This window comes from Ambystoma mexicanum, chromosome 7p, assembly GCF_040938575.1.
Source record: "Ambystoma mexicanum isolate Mex_15411 chromosome 7p, UKY_AmexF1_1, whole genome shotgun sequence".
NCBI lineage: Eukaryota > Metazoa > Chordata > Amphibia > Caudata > Ambystomatidae > Ambystoma > Ambystoma mexicanum.
Genome location: NC_090939.1, coordinates 635,792,785 through 635,813,898, shown reverse-complemented (window position 1 = coordinate 635,813,898; position 21,114 = coordinate 635,792,785). Strand labels below are relative to the sequence as shown.

Sequence of the window (21,114 nt, the reverse complement as noted above, 5' to 3'; positions counted from 1 at the left end):
GATGCAGTGCTGAGGGACTGCAAGGTTCTTTTACTGGGTGTACACCTGAGGGGCAACGCCCGAGTACCGGCCTAAGGTGTGAGGGGGCGCCTGCACGCAGCACTACTGGCGACACTGCTGAGGGCAATGCGCCTTCCAGGCCCCGGCCTGAGGTGCAGGGTAGGTCTCATGCTCCACCGCTTAGAGTCTTGGAGGAGGCCGGGCTCAGGGAGCCAAGCACCACTACTTCGGCACGTGGCACGGAGCTCGACAAAATGGCGGCCGCACCAGACAACATGGCCACTCATCCGATACCTCTCCTAGGAACGGAGCAGGCGAGAGAACGAGTTTCAAGATGGGACTGGTGTCAACCAGGTATGTGGTCTACAGTTTATCCATCAGCAGCGTAGGGCAGGTTCCCCCTGCAACCGAGACAGAGTGCTCTCCGGCCCCAGCAGCCTCCAAACACTACGACAATATCACCTGCCACTTCTTCAGCCTCCGAAGACAGGTTCTTTGAACGGTTCCTCGTGCTGATGTGAACCCCTCAATGGGGGCCATCCTGCGGGATGCAGTCAGGGACTTGCTCCCTTCGGTCACTCCACCGGCACCCATAGTCATTCCTCCTACTGCTCCAGCGCCACAGGCCCCAGCGCAGCCCATGCTGCCCCTGCCGGCTCTTTCGATTCCGGCTCCCCTGCCTCCCACAGTACAGGCATTTCCACACCTTCGCAACAGCCTCCGGCTCCAGTCTCCACGCCGCAGCCCACGGCGCCCAGCATTCCTCCACCCGCTCCGGAACAGCCGGACACTCTGGGGAACAGAGATGAGGAGGAGGACCCTGACACGCCGTCGTCAGCAAAAAGCCTTCCGCAAACGGCTTGCAGGTTTGGCGGAATATTTGGCCCTTGCTCAACCAGAGGCCGAGCAGCCCGAGGAGGGGTTCTGGCAGGAGTCCTCACCCTAGGACCCCCTACCAGAACGGGTATCCTGATGCAGAAAGATGTTGTTGGCTTGGCCAAGAAGGGGTGGCTCTAGCCACACTCGACCCAATCTGTCAATCGGCGTCTCAACGCCAGGTATAGACAGATGGAGGGGGTTCCACTCTTGCTGTCGGTGCACCCTCAACCGCACTCTTCAGTGATCGCTGCAGGGTCACTCTACTCTAAGCCTCATTAATCCGCGGCCACCTCGTACTCGGCGCTGCTAGGCAAGGAGGAGAAGATCGTGGAGGCGTATGGGAAGAAGCTGTACTCCAATGCCTCGCTGCACCTGCGTCAATCCAATGCGGATGCCAGGCGGGCATCTGTTAACCAGAGGCTTTTTTGGCAGGAAAGAGCGGACTTCCTTCCAGAACTTCCAATGCAGAGCCAAGATTGCTTCAAGGCGGGGCTAGGAGAAGCCAAGCTGGTAGAGCAGGACATCATGGAGTCCTCTGTGGCCCACATCGATACCTCTGGCCGGGCCATATGCATCACCACGGACATGAGAAGGACTGCCTGATTTCGGGCTACTAAGTTTACCCCTGATGTCCAGGAATGCATATTGGATCTTCTGTTTGAGGGTAGTGACCCCTTTCACTCTACCACTGATGAGGAATTAGATAAAAAGAGGAACTGCTCACAATTTGCAAAGTCTTTACCTAGCCTACCGAAGGCCACGCCCAAGGCGTACACCCAGTCGCATCAATGCTCCTACAAGGGGCAGGCGTTTGGCAGGTTCTGGGGCTTTCAGGAACGGAAGGCGAGGCAGCCTGACCGCTCTCCGAGTCAGCACCGGCTTTTTCCAGTCCCCCTCCTCAGCAACAGCCTCAGGTGCAAAGAAATCAGGACGCGTCCCTTCGGGTCCACAAGTCTTTGGTGGGGGGCAGGCTTGCCTTTCCGGTGCAATTTTGGTGCCAGAACTTTTCGGACCCCTGGATCCTCTCTGCAGTATCCTCGGAGTACCACCTACTGGTCCCTCCCTCTCTCCTCCCCTCCATTCCCACAGATTGGGACGGCAAATCTGTTGGCGGAAATTTGGTCACTCGTCGAGAGCCAGGCAGTGGAAGAAGTCCTGGACTCCCAGAGAGGATTGGGCTTCTATTCCAGGATTTCCTCCATACAAAGGAAGAACCAGGCTGGCCTGACGGTTGTGTTGGGCCTATCCGCCCTCAACCTCTCCCTCCCTCTTCAGAAAGTCATATGGTTACGCCAGCACTCATTGCGGAGTCACTAGACAAGGGCGACTGGCTGTGATCCTTGGATCTGAAAGACGGTTATCTACACGTCCCGATTTGGCAACCACATCGCTCCTTCCTGCGCATCAGGATCATACACTGCCATTTCCAATACAAGATGTTAGCTTTTGGTCTCAACTCATCCCTCAGGGTATTTACCAGGCGCATGAATGCAGTGGCAGCCCTCCTCAGGGCCCAGGGCCACCACGTCTACCCGTACCTGGATGACTGGCTTGTCAGTACGAGCTCTCTGGAGGAGGTACACCACACTTCATCCTCACCTATGAACACACTCCACTACCTGGGGTTACCAATCAACCTCAGGAAGTCTCAGCTGCAACCTACGCAGAACCTGTCCTTCTTGGGCCCCATATGGGACACAAGCTCAGAGAGAGTCTTTCCCTTGGAGAACAAAATCTACCTTATGGCCGTCCACCTCCCGTGCTAGTCCAATCTGGACGCAGACAGGTTCAGCAGACTGGGATTGGACAATTACGTGTGGCAATTGAACGACCAGGTACTGCTGGAGATCTTCAGCAACCGGAGGTGCCAGCAGTTTGCGTCAAGCAGGAGCAGGACCCCGGCTCCTGGGGTGACGCATTACAGATACTGTGGGACGGCTTACAGCATTCTTCCATCCCACACCCCTGGTTCGCAGGGTGATCTGCATATGAATCTTGTCTCCTCAGCGTCATTCTGGAAGCTCCATGGTGGCCGGCGAGGCCGTAGTTCTCCAAACTCCTCAGCCTCACAGACAGACCACCTATTCACCTTCCGAGGGGGCCAGCTCCTTTTCTGGTGCAGCAAAGGTGCAGGGTCCTCCACTCGGCTCCACAGAAGTTAGCCCTTGCAGCGTGGTGCCTGAACAGGTCACGCTCAAGCACCTGAGCCTCTCGCAGGCTAATCTAGAGCTCATTCAGGATGCCAGGAGCAAAGCTACCAGGAGCCAGTACTAATGTAAATGGGCTAGGTTCTGTATTTGGGCAGACTCTAAGGAGATCTACCTCCTTACGTGCATACTGGATGATGTGCTCTCCTTCTCTGCGCTCTTGCACTCACCTATTTGGCGCACATAGGGGCCTGCAGAAATTCGAAGGAGGTGTTCTTCTCCGCCTCCAACCCAATAGTCATAAGACATTTGGCATGTCTCTCCAGGCTCTGCTCGCCCATCAAGAAAACACACCCTGTATGGGACCGCAATGTAGTGCCGGGCTCCTTGGTGCTCAAGCCCGTCGAGCCAAGGGGGTCCGCGGACATCAGGCTGGTCACCATGAAGACAGCTTTATTAGTGGGCCTCACCTCGCGTTCTCACATAAGGTACCCTGCTCTTTCCATTTAAACAAGGATATAGTCATTTTCTGCTGACCATAGGACAAGGCTCAGAGGGTCTTGTACTGTCTAGATGTCACACATGCTCTGAAATGCCATCTGGATATGGACAAGGACTTCGGCAAGTCAGACAAACTGTTTGTTATCTTCGGGGGATCAAGGCCCGTGTATCAGGCATCCAAGGCCTCTATTGCACAGTGGATCATCTCCGCCATCAGGGAGGCCTACGAGGGGCAGCATAGGCCATTGTCGGCCAACATGCATGCCCACACTGTCAGAGTCAAGGCCACAGCCATTGCATTCCAACGGCAGCTACCGTGGTAGGTCATCAGCAGGATAACATTCCTACAAACTACAGGCCCATCACCACGGTGCCCTTCTTACTAAAAATACTAGACAAGGTAGCTTACACCCAAATCCAGAATTTCCTTGAGGTGAACCAGCTCCTTGGCGTCCGCTAATCCGGCTTCTGACCCTTACATGGCACAGAGACTGCCCTCATTGATTTGAAAGCCCAAATAGATTCACTCAGAGACGAGAGCAAAGTAGCTCTCCTCCTCCTTCTAGACCTCTCAGCCGCCTTTGACCTGCTGGACCATAAAGTCCTATGCAACCATCTGGACTCGGCGGCCCACTTCTCAGAGGAGGCCATAGTCTGGATACAATCATTCCTCAGTGACAGGACCATGAGGGTGTTCTCCCCCTCAGCGGCAGCAGACCCGATACCCATCACCTGCGGAGTGCCCCAGGGATCCTGCGTCTCGCCAACACTCTACAGCATCTTCACCAAGCCACTCTTTGACGATCTTGCCAATCTGGGTATCACCTACACTAACTATGCGGATGATACCCAGATTCTCCTACCACTTACCGGGGATTATGGGGAAGATCTGGCTTTGGTGAACAGAGTCTATAGCATTGTTCAAGCATGGATGGCCAACCACAGCCTCTGCTTGAACGATGACAAAACGGAGCTGATCATCCTGGGCACTGCAGCTCGTATCGCCAAACTCAACTGTAACTGCTCTGCATTTGTCATCAATGGGAACACAATTAAGGTCGCTAAAGAAGTAAAAACTCTAGGTTTTTACCTTGACTCGACTCTCTCCTTTACCAAACAGGTGAATTCACTGGCCTCATCCACGGCCTATACATGCAAATTAATACGAGCCGGTAAACAATTCCTGTCAGAAGACAGCTGTTTTATCCTAGCTAGGGCCCTCATCTTATCAAAATTAGACTATTGCAATTCCCTTTTTATAGGGACCTCCAAACACATAATTAACAGAATACAAGTGCTCCAAAACAATGCACTTAGAGCGGCCCTATGCATCCCGAAAAGAGCACATATTTCTGAAATAAGACGCAAACAGAAATGGCTCTCCACCCAAGAAAAAATCAACCTTAAAATTGCATCCCTCACCCACAAATGCCTAAACAACAAAGCCCCCTTTACCTTATAGAACGATTTACCAGAAAAAACCCGACCAGACTCACTAGAATAGCCAGCCCTAACTCCCTTTTAGTGCCCAGATTTAAACTAACCACTATAGGAGGTTCCAGCTTCCCGGTCAAGGCAGCTCTAGTGTGGAACTCTCTACCCCAGGCACTTAGATCTGACCTAACATTCAATAAATTCAGAAGAAACACGATAAAATGGCTTACCGAAAATTCCACTTAACTGGCACTCTCCCACCCATCACTACATGCATTTCACTTGTTATAGACTGACCTTTTACTATGCAAATGTTAACCATAAATTGAATGCGTGGCTGTATATTTTGTTTTTCTGCTTATCTGTTTTTCTGTTTTCTGTCATATGCTGTAACCGCAACCTTTTTGCATCTAAGCTGTAAACATCCTTGTCTTATGCGCCCTGCTACTTGAGGGTCCGGTGCGCACAACAAATAAATAAACAAACAAACAAAAATAGCCACCTGGCCACCCTTTTGGCTTTCTGTAAGCATTTCTGTTTGGACGCCGGCTCTAAGTTAGACGCGGCTGCCGGACAGGTGGTTCTAAGGAATCTATTTTCTTAAGGCGGGTCTCATCTCCACCTTGGGGCTACATTCAGTTGTAATCGCTCATGCAGTATGGAGGAATGGAGGAAAGGGGATGGAACGTAAGAGTAATTACTAGTTACTCTCCGTAGTGACTAACATACTCTTAGTCCATAGTCCCCGTTCCTCCATACGTCCCACCATCCTCCCCCTTAATACTGGTGTCATTAGGCAATGTTAATATTGTCGATGCGTCAATGGGGACTGAGGAGTGGCGGCCCGGGGCGGAGTCATGGGAGCGCAAGCTCCCACGGCCACGCCCCGTGCACCTCTAAATTTAAAGGGGAAGAAGGTTTTTTTCGGGTGAAAAAGGTTCTGTCTCCCGTCCCTATCTAGGGACGCCCATGCAGTAAGGAGGAAAGGGGACTCTGCAGATCGTGCGATATGGAAACACTAAGCAATCCATGCCACACCTATGTACCTCCATGTAGAGACATCTAGCGTAGCAGATTCTCGTTTTGAAGGTTTTGGAGTATCACCAGTTTCCAGTAGCCCCTGGCAAATCAAAACATCTCTCAGCTCCCACACATGGCCCCAGACTTAGCTGGCCCTGGGAAAAACCAAATAAACCATTTTGATAAGGCGGTGGGTTACTTACTCCAATTACTGTTGGTGAAGCACAAAAACATTCCCATCCAGTGACACACTCGCCATATCCTCAGCATCTGACGGCCGTGCAATCCAACAGTTGGCCTCCAAGGGTAAGCATGTTGGCATAGTATCAGCATTGTCAAAAAAAGGTAGCAGGTGCTTCTCTCCAGAAAGAACATGGCATGATCACCTGTTCTGAGATGAGAGTTTGCAGCACACGCTTTTTGCTCACTGTACCTTTCACAGATGGAAATCACCATTTGCATATCAGTCTTTGTCCCGCCCACATGGGCAGTCCAGCACCGAAATGCTATGGCAATACCTCTCTGAACAAGAGTACCAACAGCAACCCCATACACGTGTTTCAGCCTTGTTGGGCCTCATCAGTGAGGTGAAGCTGCACCTCTCTGAGCACAGTGAGCAGGGAGTCCACGTCTGGTTGGCCCCAGGTAACTTATGGAGACCAACCCCAAGTTCCTTACAAATATGTCAAAAAAAGGTAGCAGGCGCTCCTCTCCAGAAAGAACATGGCATGATAACCTGTTCTGAGATGAGAGTTTGCAGCACACGCTTTTTGCTCACTGTACCTTTCACAGATGGGAAATATCCATTTGCATATCAGTCTTTGTCCCGCCCACATGGGCAGTACAGCACCGAAATGCTATGGCAATTCCTCTCTGAACAAGAGTACCAACAGCAACCCCATACACGTGTTTCAGCCTTGTTGGGCCTCATCAGTGAGGTGAAGCTGCGCCTCTCTGAGCACAGTGAGCAGGGAGTCTGGTTGCCCCCAGGTAACTTAGGGCGACCAACCCCAAGTTCTTTACAAATATGTCAAAAAAAGGTAGCAGGCGTTCCTCTCCAGAAAGAACATGGCATGATAACCTGTTCTGAGATGAGAATTTGCAGCACACGCTTTTTGCTCACTGTACCTTTCACAGATGGGAAATATCCATTTGCATATCAGTCTTTGTCCCGCCCACATGGGCAGTCCAGCACCGAAATGCTATGGCAATTCCTCTCTGAACAAGAGTACCAACAGCAACCCCATTCACGTGTTTCAGCCTTGTTGGGCCTCATCAGTGTTGTGAAGCTGCGCCTCTCTGAGCACAGTGAGCAGGGAGTCCACGTCTGGTTGCCCCCAGGTAACTTAGGGTGACCAACCCCAAGTTCCTTAGAAATATGTCAATAAAAGGTAGCAGGCGCTCCTCTCCAGAAAGAACATGGCATGATAACCTGTTCTGAGATGAGAGTTTGCAGCACACGCTTTTTGCTCACTGTACCTTTCACAGATGGGAAATATCCATTTGCATATCAGTCTTTGTCCCGCCCACATGGGCAGTCCAGCACCGAAATGCTATGGCAATTCCTCTCTGAACTAGAGTATCAACAGCAACCCCATACACGTGTTTCAGCCTTGTTGGGCCTCATCAGTGAGGTGAAGCTGCGCCTCTCTGAGCACAGTGAGCAGGGAGTCCACGTCTGGTATCAGCATTGGATGGTTGCCGGGTGGCATCGCCCACATACAGAGGGGCTGCCGGTTGCACAATACCGTTGTTAGAGTCCATGGTGTGTCTAAAATGCAAAGAGAATATAGAATCAGAATAGTGCATCTTTCACACAGCACCAATCATCGCATTGTGATATTCAGATACATTGTTAAAAGAAGTTTTATTTTCAAACATTAACAGATACTGTGTTACGGTTCCCCTTGCCCAATGGTAAAGACAATAAAAAAATCAACATTTCAAGCAGTTTGTGTGTAAGAATACCGGTTACACCGCTTACCCAAAATGTGTGATCTTTGTAGATCTGCTTCAACAATATGGCTTTAAAGGCCGTATAAAACCCCCATCTATTGTGTATTACACACAACATACCTTCAAATGCTGTAACGAATCATCCGCCATATGGTGGCCCCATTCACGGCCCTTGCCGGACAATGTTTCACGCTTAAAAATTGTAGTTTCTGCCATATCATCCTGTGGCGCCAGTTAGGGGGGGTTAACATCACTACCTACATCGTCCCATGATTGTCACCTTGATAATGGTGATGCCCCAGATGCATGACCCCTTGTGATAACAAAGAAATGGGCATCATTACAGGTCCTTGGCACCCAGTTAGGTGTCCATTTGCCCCAAGGTACCTTGTTGCCGATGTCCACTGATGAAACAGAAAAGTCAATTTCCATTGCCGGGGTCCCAGACACTCCATTGGCCCTTGCCAGGGGCCACTATCCACTCATGCCCCTTGCTGAATCCGAAGAACAAGTCCACTACGTTGGGGTCTCAGCCACTCCACTGACCCTTGCTGGGGGCCACAACCCATCAATTCTTTTTGATAAATCGCTAGAAACATGTGATCCTGTAACGCTTACCTGCTGATGCCCTGCGTGTGTGTCATGCCTTCTGATGCCGGGTACGTGCAAGGTCCTAACCACTCCTTCCCCACTGCTATACAGATGGCAAAACAGCCCTGAGTGCAATGTAGTCGGGAGTGATTGGATGAGATCCCCTCGGTGTAGTTTAGTTGGCTAGGTCCCCGTGCTGGTGAAGAAGGGCCCTGATGTGGTGCTTCTGTAGCAGAGATGAGGAGCCTAAAGGGGGTAGATAAGGGATAATCAGTCACTGACTGCACTACTACTGATGATCCTCCAGACCTTCCCTCTCCCCGATGTCCCTGGTATTCTGGCTGGCAGGCTGGCTCACATCTGTTTCTGTGGATATGCACCCAAGCATGCAAGCAAAGGTTCCCGTCCAGTTTCTTCACTGGTGGGTGCGCAGTCCAGTCCTGCTCTGACTCACGTGATGCTGGAGGCAAGGAGCAAGCCCCTCTGTGACTTTTTCTACTGTCTTTGTGTTGGCATGCAGCACTCAGCTGTTAAAGGTAAGGCAGGTATGGTCTGTAAGGCAAGCACTATGCAGTATGGCGTGCCTCTTGAATGTCTGGCGTAGCCTGCACAGAGAAATGTCCAGCTTATTCAAAGTCTCTTGTTGTCCTTTGCAGGTGTGCTTATGACCTGCTGCCACTGAAGACCCGAGTGCCAAGATTGGCAGGTAAGCTAGGTAACAACTGTGAGCTGGCATGGTGTCCCTATGCTGAGAGGTTCTCACCAGTTTGTTTTTGTGGTTTCCAGGGGAATGCCGGCAGAGCCCCAAGGAGGAGCGTAGCATGCAATCCGAAAATGTCGATCGAGTAAGCACAGCGGGTAGAATGCTGGTGCTCTGGTGTGCAGATCAGGTAAGTATGGCCAATAGAAGACTGAAGCTCTGGTGTGCAGGTCAGGTAGGTATGGCCAGTAGAAGACTTAAGCTCCAGTGTGTAGATCAGGTAAGTATGGCTAATAGAAGACTGAATCTCTGGTGTGCAGATCAGGTAAGTATGCTGAGAGGTACGGGAAGGAAGAACGAAACGGAGCGGTAAGCATTCGCTGCTGATCAAGTGAGTAGTGATAGCGCAAAGCGCAGGGTGTAGCCCAGGGCGTGGTTTTATAGGCCTGGGCTGCACCCTATGCCTCTAGACCGTGCGGCTTGCAGAAGCAGCACTGGAGACTTCTGGGGTCCATCTTGGTTTCCGGGTGAAGTCCAAACCTGACGGCCATCTTGGTTGTGGCACCTTCCATGCCCTTTCATTGAGCAGGAGCCTCTTGAGCCAGCCAGCAACTAACTGAGTACAGTCTTCCTCTCTCCTATGCCTGTGCATACCTAAGGGTACATGCATGGTGCCCTGAGGGATCGTGACAGCACACCCCTCTAAACCCCACCCCAGGAAGGCTTTGCCCGGCCCGGGTCACCCTGAGTAGTTACGATGGTAACAAGCTACTAAATGAGGAGCGTGCATGTTTGAAGCTGGGTCCGAGGTTCTTTCTAAAACACCATACTCCTTCCAGTTAATCAGATAATAAAGTTTCTTCCTCACTATCTTTGAGTCTAGAATCTCTTGTACCTCATACTTAGGTTTTCCAGCGTGGACCAACACGGGGGGTGGTATATCTATGGTGGGATGTCAGGTACCAGACCAAATGGGTTTCAGTAGGGATACATGAAAAGCCGGGTGTACCCGTAGAGTAGATGGTATTTCCAATTGAACCGCTACTGAGGTAATTATTGACGAGATACGTTAGGGGCCAATGTATTTTGGGTGAAATCTCCTGGGCCCCTTCAATTGTATTTAGTTAGAAGCTTGTTTTAGGGTTTCCCTGATATTAGCATGTAAAGAGGTAATGGTGGGTATCCCTAACAACGTGGGTGGGTCATAGGCTGAGGTGCGTGGGCGCCTCTCATGTAAGACAAAGAATGGTGAGAAGCCTGTAGAACTGAGTGGTGTTGTTGTATGTGTGTTCTGCCACGCAGAGCAGATCCACGCAACACTTGTCTGTTTCTGTAAACATACAACGCAGGAATTGTTCTAGGGTCTGAGTAGTATTTTCAGTTTGGCCATCAGTTTGTGGGTGGTGGCTGGTTGACAAGCGTATGTCAATTTGGGCAAGAACACAACAGTGTTTCCAGAATCGAGAAACAAATTGGCTTCCTCGATCCGATATTACCACAGAGGGGAAACCATGTAGTCTGACTATATTTGCTAAGAAAACTTGGTCCAGGGTCCCGTTAGGGCAATGAAATACCATTATCAAAAGATCGACTGCCCTAAAACAGTATTATAACTATTGCATGGAGGGGGCCGGTGCTACTGGTAATGGATGGAGTAGGGCTTGGTTCTTGGTGTCTTGTTTCGTGCACAAAAATCACAGGTCATGGCGTATTGTGCTACGTCCTTCCGCCAGGTTGGCCACCAATAGTATTGCTGGATTTTTGTGAGAGTTTTTGTGATGCCTGGCTGGTCTGCAGTTAGAGCATCATGATAGGTCCCCAGGACTTGAATTTGCATACTGACTTCTGGCAAATACAAGCAGTTCCTGTAATACGGAAGTCCATTGTTTTCCGTCCGTTGCTGAGGATCCAAGGAGACCCAGGTCTGTATTTGTTCTGTCTCCATCACTTGTCTGATTGCTTCCTGTAGAGAATCCACATCGGAGGAAACCGTGTCCATTGCTCCTAGAAGCTTGTCTTCGGGAATGATGGCGACAGGTGCTGGGAGCAGCATAAACATTGTTCCCTTCCACATCCCAGCCTATCCGGGAGAGAGCATCAGCTTTTCCGTTCTGTACTCCGGGTCGGGATGTTACTGTGAAATCGTATTCAATAGAGAACTGTGCCCATTTTAGCTGTCTGGGAGATTGAGCCTTTGCCGTCCAGAGGTACTGCAGGTTATGATGATCAGTAAGCACTGTGATGGGATGACAGGCCCCAAGAAGGTGATGACACCATTCTTTGAAGGCTGCCTTAATAGCGAGTAGCTCCTTGTCCGTCACAGCATAGTTCAATTCGACGGGTGCACATTTCTTAGACCAAACCGCTACTAGATGCTGTTGGTTGGTCACAGGGTCGCATTGTGATAACACTGCCCCCATTGCAACGCTAGAAGCATCGGTTTCCACCAAATACTGGAGACCTGGATCTGTATGTCACAGCACTGGGGCAGTAGAAATTTGGTGTTTGAGCTGACGAAAGGCCTGTTCAGCTTCAGCGGTCCAGGCGAAGGTCTTGTTCTTGCAGAGCAACAACATAATGGGATGAACTATACTGGAGAAGTCGGAAATTAACCGCCGATAAAAATTGGTGAAGCTCTGAATTTCCTTCACTGAGGTGGGGGATGGCCACTGAAGAATTGCCTCCACCTTACGGTTGTCCATGCGTATTCCTTGCAGAGTCAGGATGAAACCCAGAAATTCCACCTTCAGGGATGTGGAAGGCACATTTCTCCAATTCGGCATAAGGTTTGTGTTGACAAAATTTCTCCAAGACCACCTTCACGTGCTGCAAGTGGTTCTCCAATGAGGCAGAGTAGATGAGTATACTATATGCAGAAAGCAGAGTGTGTCACACCCTGCTAGACGGTCGCTCTCTCTCCTGTACCTCTATGTCGAGGTTACATATGGTTAATGAAAAGAAAAATATATATATGTATATATTTGTGCAGCATGTAAGGTAAAAGTATATCCACACCTTGTGCTTTCCTGGTAAAAGGGTATATCTTTTTCACATCAGAGTTAATGTATGTTCCATCAATATTTAGGTTGGAAGATAGCAAACGACCAAGCTAGGTTGATGTAATAATGAGAGCTTTTAATATTGCCAATGCATTTCGGAGAACATTTTTCTCCTCCGTCAGGGCTGTGCTCTCTATTCACAGTCAACATTTGATTTCCAGAAATAAATGAATTTCCACATCAAAACATCAATTGCATATGCATATGAACATAATATTAGATAGCATATTACATACCACCGTTCCAATTGTTGATGTGTGAATGATTTAAAAAGAAAGGAAAAAAGAAAGGAAAAAAGCAAATAGAAATCAAGAAATAGTTCAGCATTGCCGGCATTACAGATTTCTTTTAGAAGTATAGGTTTTCAAAGTATACATAAATCTCAATACCTTCATTATTTGTGTCACTTGTGTGGAATCCTATGAACCATACAAGGTTCAAAACAAAACAAAATAAAAAAAATCCTAAAGTGAAATAAAGTGAAATATGCTTCTGGTTAGAATTGATATCAACAAACCGTTTAACGCTTGATTTCTAAAACCAAAAAAGTGTATGACTTACTTCAACGTTGGCGTGTTTATCATGCACGCAATACGGGACAAGTAATCTGGTTAAAGTCTTTACCCTTAAAGACATGTGCAAACATAACGTAACAGGCATGTCAATCATTGTGCTTCTTAAGTGTGTCTTAATGCGCCAAGCCCCTCTCTTGTTGGAGCCTTCAGCTTACCTTCCTTCTCTTTCTCGTACCTACGTGTTGTGAAGAACATGCAAGGGTCCTACTAGCAACTGCTTTTACTAGTTGCCATGGTTGCAGCTTGAGATGCCTGAGTCTGACCCACCCGTGGGTGTGTCATGACTCAGCCGTCTCACATCCTAGCTTCGCTCGAAGAGCAAGAGCCGGGACGTGCCTTGCACCCTGGTATGTTGACTGAATGTGTTACCTTATTTGCATGATGTCCTATTCAAACTCATGTCTCCACTCACCGATTAGATACAGGCGCCTAATCACACTATTACTGTTCTTGCTATGTGTCACGTATTAAAAAAGTGAATTACATATTATAAATTGACAAAAATAGGAATAGCAATTAATAACATCGCACAGCACGCAGTTCTATCCGTACATTTGTCAGATAAACCCACACTATTTTGGCAAGTAACAGTATGCTATTCGTGAAGTAGTGCTGGCTAGCTCTAGAGGCATTTATATATATAGTATGTAAGTAGATATCTCAGTTGTACTATAAGCATAGATTCCTACATGTGAAGAAATAAGGTGTCGCTACATGTCACATTGTAAATAAGAGTGCGGAAAAGTCATAAGGGAGCCTAACATTTTCTTGTGTGTGTAACACAGCTGTACCACGTGCTAAATGACGTATCTTGATATTGGGTTAGCAGGAAATTCATCTGAATAAAACATCACAAACGTCAACTAGATTAAGTACTGATATTAATCTATTTGCAAATAACATTGAAAGTTGATCTCATCAATCATGCTGGATGGGTTGAGGCATCCTAATTTATCAGTCCAAAATGTTTCCCTTTGGTCTAATTTGATGTTCACATTCTCATGTGGGTTTCTTGTTTTCACCACTTCCAAAATCTGAAATCTTATCTGTGACAAATCGAATTTGTTCTCTAGCCAATTTCTCGCTACCGCTGAGTTCATGTTGGCATTCCTTATGCACGAGCGATGCTCGCTCCATCGTGTTTTGGCCATTCTCTTAGTGTTGCCCACATGATGCATGACCCAAGGGCATTTGATCAAGTAAATGATGTTCATACTGTTACATGTAGCATAGTTTTTGAGCTTGATCTTCTGTCCAGTACGTGAGTGGCTAACTGTGTCTCCTTTGGTAACAAAGTACAGTTCATACAATGTAAACATGGAAATGTTCCTTTCCTGTCGGTGCTTGGCTTTTTAATCGGAGGTCTGGTAGACACAAGTTCATCTCCCAAATTTCTACTCCTTTGGTAAGCAAACGTTGGTGGTTCTTTAAATAGATATTGCACCCTTGTGTCACCTGTTAATATGGGCCAATAATTTTTAATGAAGTTTTTGATCTGTTTACGCCGAATAGAGAATTTAGACACATACACCAAATTTGGTGAATCCTTGGTTTTCTCTGTGGTATTAAGATGGTCTCGACTTAGAGAATTAGTTCTCACCATTGCTTGACAGATACCCCTTTCTGTGTATCTTCGTGCTTGAAATTTGTTACACGTATCTGCGTGTTCTCTGTCATATTCAGAAGGGTCACTGGTGAATCTTTTGATGCGTAGCATCTAGCTGAATGGTACATTTTGGAGTAGACCCGGTTGATGAAAGCTCAAGCGGTGGAGTAGGTTATTTATATCTGTTTCTTTACGGTACAGGGATGTATTGAATCCAGTTTCTTTCTTTCCTACCAATACATCAAGGAAATGGATCTGTGTGCTTGAGCATTCATGAGCAAACTGTATCTGTTGGTCTATTGTATTTAGGGATTCAAAGAATTCATCAAGTTCATCGCTTGTTCCTACCCAGATTCCAAAAATATCATCTATGAATCTAGTCCATAGGTGTATCAATTTTTTCCATCTCGGATGCGTCAGTATGTGATCTGTTTCAAATTTGAACATGAAGGAATTAGCATATGTGGGAGCCATAGTAGCTCCCATCGCTGTACCGGCAACTTGAAGAAAAAAATGATTTTAAAATTGGAAGTAAGAATTTTCTGCTATCAAGTGAAGTAACATTAGAATAAACTCTTTCTGAGCTCGAATATCTGGTGATGATAGCAATATCCATTCACTTGCTTCTTGTCCTAAATCATGGGGGATTGAAGTATATAGACTTGTGACATCTATAGTAAACAGAATACTGTCATGTATAAATGTGCTTTCCATCAGTTTCTTGAGGAAGTGAGTAGTTGGTTTCAGCCACTAAACGATTGAAACTGGTAATGTACACCATGAGGTCTTGTGACCTCTGACTAACAGTGAGTAGTTCACTTTCAAGGGCCTGGCCCTGTGTTCTCCGTGCAAAACGTGTGTCTAGCTCTCTTGGAATTCTGGGAAATTATGTAGGATTGGATCATGCCGATTTACAAATGGGATCGACCAGGTGGCTGCATGCCCCTGCAAGTATGATTGCACAAATGCAACCTTAGTTTCATCAGTCGGAAATGCCCCATGTCTGCATAAGAAATGAAGGCGGCACTGATTCATGAACACTGCATACTTGTGCATGTCTCCTTGGAAGCGTTCAGGTGGGGCCAAAGTGTCTGTGGAAGGGGTGGTAGGTTACTTGTATGTTCGCTGGAGGCAACGCTGCACTATCGGATGGTCCTGGCAGAGGTACCTGACCTGCCTGGGGCATAGTAAGATACTTTGCTAGCTCTTCAGTGTGCTCCTGGTTCACTACCAATTCCTTACGCATGGCGTTAGTCTTGGAGCGAGCGGCATAAACCTCCGCCCGGAGCTCCCCCAATATGGCTGCTAACTGGTCCACCTCAGATGCCATGACACTCAGGCAGGGATAACTGTATGTGGGCTTCGCATTCTATAACGCTTACCTGCTGATGCCCTGCCGGAGCATTGTGCCTCCTGATTCCGAGTACATGCAAGTTCCTAACCACTCCTTCCCCACTGCTACACATATGGCAAAACAGCCCTGCGTGCGGTGTAGTGGGGAGTGATTGGATGAGATGCCCTCAGTGTAGTGTAGTTGGCTAGGTCCCCGTGCTGGTGAAGAAGGGCCCTGATGTCGTGGTTCTGTAGCAGAGATGAGGAGCCTAAAGGGGATAGATAAGAGATAATCAGTCACTGACTGCACTACTACTGATATTCCTCCAGACCTCCCCTCTCCCCGATGCCCCTGGTATGCTGACTGGCAGGCTGGCTCACCTCAATTTCTGTAGATATACACCCAAGCGTGCAAGCTAAAGTTGTTCCCATCCAGTTTATTCACTGGTGGGTGTGCGGTCCAGTCCTGCTTCGACTCGCTTGATGCTGGGGGCAAGGAGCAAGCCCCTCTGTGACTTCTTCTACTGTCCTTGTGTTGGCACACAGGATTCGGCTGTTAAAGGTAAGGCAGGCTTTGTCTGCAAAGCAAGCACTATGTACTGTGATGTGCCTCTTGAATGTTTGGCGTAGCCTGTGCAGAGAAATGTCCTGCTTATTTAAAGTCTATTGTTGTCCTTTGCTGGTTGGCTTATGGCCTGCTGCCACTGAAGATCCGAGGGCCAAGATTGTCAGGTAAGCTAGGAAACAACTGTGTGCTGGCACGGTGTCCCTGTGCTGAGAGGTTCTCACCACTTTGTCTTTGTGGTTTTCCAGGGGAACGCCAGCGGAGCCCCGAGGAGGAGCCCAGTATGCAATCCGAAAATGGTGATCGAGTAAGCACAGCGGGTAGAATGCTGGTGCTCCGATGTGCGGATCAGGTAAGTATGGCCAATAGAAGACTGAAGCTCTGGTGTGCAAATCAGGTAAGTATGGCCAATGGAAGACTGAAGCTCTGGTTTGCAGATCAGGTAAGTATGCTGGGAGGCACGGGCTGGAAGAACGAAACGGAGCAGTAAGCATTAGCTGCTGAACAAGTGAACAGTGATAACGCGAAGGGCAAGCTGTAGCCCAGGACGTGGTTTTATAGACCCAGGCTGCACCCTTTGCCTCTAGACCGCGTGGCTTGCAGAAACAGCACTGGAGACTTCTGGGGGCCATCTTGGTTTCCGGGTGAAGTCCAAAGCCGACAGCCATCTTGGTTGTGGCATCTTCCATGCCCTTTCATTGAGCAGGAGCCTCCTGCACTCACCAGCAACTAACTGAGCCCAGACTCCCTCTCTCCTATGCCTGTGCATACATAAGGGTACATGCATGGTGCCCTGAGGGATCGTGACAGATCCCCTCATCGGGCCTCCAAACAGTCAGAATTTGTTGAATCATATGCATAAATCTCAATAACCTTAATGGCTGCCAATTTTCGGGTGGCACATTCCATTTCTTCATGGTCTTCCTGCTGTGCTATCCAGCTGTTGTGTGTCTAAAAAATACAAAGAGAATATAAAATCAGAATAAAACATCTTTTACACAGTGACAATTACTTCTTTGAAATATTGAAATGCAATTTTCCATCTGTCGCAATACACAAGATATTGCAGGGTAAGCGGCCTCATCTTCAGTCCAATGTAACACACTAGCACTTGCCCCCTTAAAAAAATCGACATTTCAATCGGTTTGTGTGAAAGAATCATGGCTACAGCGCCTTATCAAAATGTGTAATCTTTGGCACACACTCAAATCCCACCATGCATGGCCTGCCGGAATTGTGAGCTCACAAAGCTCCGCAATTTTGAGCTTGTCAGTATTGTGCCATACACGGCTGGAGTTAAAAGTGTATTTTAAAAAGGCTACCACGCGGTATCACACTTCTATCTCACAATTAACAGATAAAGTGCTGTGCGCATTAGCAACCCCATTGAAGTTTCTACATGTAAAAGATGTGTCCTAACCCTCTGAGGTTCCCTTGCATGCAGAATATAAGCACAAAAGCTTTTTATCGCTTTGCTCACACCGACCAATTAATGTAAATTGTACCACCTTGTGCACACAAAACAAATAATGTAAATTGTAATGCATACTTGAAAACACAAAATAAATCCAATTGCCAGATTAGACATTAGCTAAAACATTAATCGGAACTTGAATGAGGCCGGCTTTTACACATTGCCAATAACCGCTTGGAAATATTCAAATACAATTTTCCAGCCCCAGCAATAAATAACATATTGCAACATCAGCGGCCGCATCTTAAGTCCAAGGTAACACCCTAGCACTTGGCCACCTAATAAATTCGACATTTCAATCAGTTTCTGTGAAAGAATTTCGGCTACACTGCTTAATCAAAATGTGTGACCTTTGACAAAAACTCGAACCCCACCGTGCATGGCCTGCAAAAATCCCAAGGGTGTCAAATTGGATCATAATCGATCTGTGATTAATGATCAATCTGCCGCATTCAATATTTGCACTCTTCAAATATTTTACAATCTGTAGCACCAAGCGCTCTAGAAGCACTATATATGCACAAATATGTTGTGTGTGTGTGCTATGCAGGACCTTACTCCTTGATTTGGGGAGGGTTGGAACCCTGCAAAGATTACATTTTGCTCTAAAATATCTCTACCGGTGTGCAGAGTTATATATATACCGGCTGTATATTGTTAAAAAATTCACATTATTTACAATAAGACCCCCTTTTTTTTACAGTTAAATCGGTGTTGGCTTAAGTAATTGCACAGGATCACACACTTTGGGTGTACAGTGAAGCTGGGATTTCAACTCACTATATAAGTTTGACCTCATACCTGCCTTCTTCTTATTACCCCTGGCTTTCTTGCAACTACAGTTGCATTTCTTAGAATGCCTCTTTCCATGTACTTGCCCCCTCAGGCTGTCTAAAAGCCCTCCTTTTCCAGTCTGGATCTTTTGTCCTGAATCTTCCTTTTTGCACACACAGTCACATTTTTTTAAGTATATTCCCCTGCCCCATGGCATAATCAGCGTTGCTTCTATGAAATGCCCTGATTTTTATTTGGCCTGATTAAACCTGTAATGTCTGATGGTTGTAGCCATCTCATCAACAAAAGCATCCAACATTTCTGTGTCCTGTTCCTGTTCCAGTTATAGCAATTAATATGGCGATGGTAGCCACCATCAAGAAGAGGATTCAAACAATTACATTGTTTAATTGACAACATTCATCAGTGTAAAACAGACTTCAGTCCACAATAACCAATACTCTTATTCTCAACCCCAATGCAATATTGCTCATCATGCATAAGGTCAGATTGCCATCAACGGCTTTCTCATGGCATCAGCGAGTACATCGCTGCAAAACTGTACATACAGCAACCCCCTGTAAAGAAAACAACCACATATTTGTTCTTAGGCGTGCTCTATTACATCACATTTAAAATGGTGAGACACTCGCCAATGTTTCGCCACCCAGCAGCGCTTACCGGGGCATTAATAACGACATTTGTCTGTAGATCAAACCCTGCGTGAACAATTACAAGGACCGAAATGCCTATGGGTAGTCTGTACCACTAACCGGTGCAGTCTTTTAAAAAACCTTCAAAGACTAAGATCCTCTAGACAGAGTCTTCAGGATGTGAACCATCGCCATGCACATCCATGCCCAACTCCGCTTAAGGAAAGGGTGAGCAGATGTTCTAATCACATCCAAGTTTACTTTCAAAACACAGAAACTGTATAATAAGTAAATCCTTATATCAACATGCTAAGGGCCTGATCACAAGTTGGGTGGTATCCCGCCCAACTTCATTAGCGTTAGCACCCACCCGGTTGGGCGCTGTTATTCCCCATTCTAGCAGACATCATGCTGTCTAACACACCTATACAGGGTGCTTTGAAATGGTACATTTAAAAAAATACAAAACCACGTAGTAACACTAACAATGGTACTATTATATAGTAATAACTCTACATTTAAATGGTTTTGAACAACAACTCACCTTAAGCTCTACCAGCCAGGGTCTTGAAGTCAACTGTTAATCCGATTAGTAAACACAGGGGTGTATTCCAATCAATGCCCGACAGGGGGTTGCAGGCCTCTGTCCCAGTGCCCCAGAGCTGTGACAGATCCAATTAACTTCAGATAGACCAGATTCCTCACAGGTCCTGCCAGCAGCCCCTGTCAATTAGTTACCAAGCATGAGACTTCACACAGGGTATTTTCCAATGATGGCCTCAGTTGTCATAAAATTCAACTCCAGGTATAAATTCACACGTGTTTCAGGCGATGTCCCTGCACCCTTCAGAAGTGCAGCTTTTAAGGGATAATGACCCACAAACCCCTCCCCCTGCTGCTTCATAGTTTCAGAGGCAAGATGCATCTAAACTTGTCACCAAACCCCAGATTTCCTGCACCCGGTGTATTTTCTGCTTGGTCTTAAAAAAAAAATACCGCTGGCTTCCTGTGTGTCTGTAGCAGAATCTAAAATTAGCCCTGTCCCTCCAGGCTGAGTTTTCGTTTCTCCTTTCTATCACCCTGGCAACATTCTATCAGAATCTGAAAATAGCCCTCCCATCCCTGATGACCATAAATAAGCCCCTTTCCGTGTGTATTTACAGTTGTTAGAGAACATCGCAGAAGTCCTGTCATGCAGAGGTGACTCAGTAGAGCTAAAAATAAAAGCCCCTTCTTTGCAGTCCCCACGTGTTCACTATTGAGGTCTGCAGAATGCAGAAATGCCAGTGTGAATAATCAGAATTCCTGTCATTTCAAAAACCCTGAGTGACTGTATTGCATCAGCTCAGGAGCGTCGCAGAGCAAAACCCTGCCCTCACTGCCACCCCTGTTTCTGATATCTTCGCGCCGCTGTGTGGCAGAATCCTGGGCAAGGCCCTTAGGGACCACTACACAAGATTAAGACTACAGGTGGTAGTACAATTTTACCTTTGGTACAAGCCTGTACTACAAAGTTATAGTGGAAGCAGTAGCGAAGCAGCTAGACTTATCTCAAGAGCAAATGAGCAGTAGTAGAGATTACACAAAGGACTACAATTACCGGGACTCAAGTAAACACTGACTCAAGGTTTTTGGTTAAAAAGTAAAAGTACATTTATTTTTGGACCATCTGTTCACAAAACACTTCACTTCTATTAAATTAAAACCACACTTCAAATACACTACACACAACCAATTCCCCTTGTGCAGAACAATTCAAGGTAAGTACCTTTGTATTTGACAGACCGGTATTGTGAAACAAAGACGTTACCGGGGGTTGTTACGCGATCACTTTTTGACAGTAATGAC

General features: G+C 47.2%; 1 protein-coding gene and 1 long non-coding RNA gene across 2 annotated transcripts in view; one reads left to right on the top strand and one right to left on the bottom strand.

Annotated features, from left to right (window-relative positions):
• LOC138525982 (neurofilament medium polypeptide-like) overlaps window positions 1-21,114 on the top strand; it is a 708,053-nt gene that overhangs the window by 342,202 nt on the left and 344,737 nt on the right. The gene's annotated exons all lie outside the window — the stretch shown is intronic.
• LOC138526212 (uncharacterized) lies at window positions 12,343-20,230 on the bottom strand. The gene is made up of 2 exons (XR_011283522.1): window positions 19,811-20,230; window positions 12,343-17,316 (listed from the first exon to the last, which is right to left on the bottom strand). It is a non-coding gene; the product is annotated as an uncharacterized lncRNA (long non-coding RNA).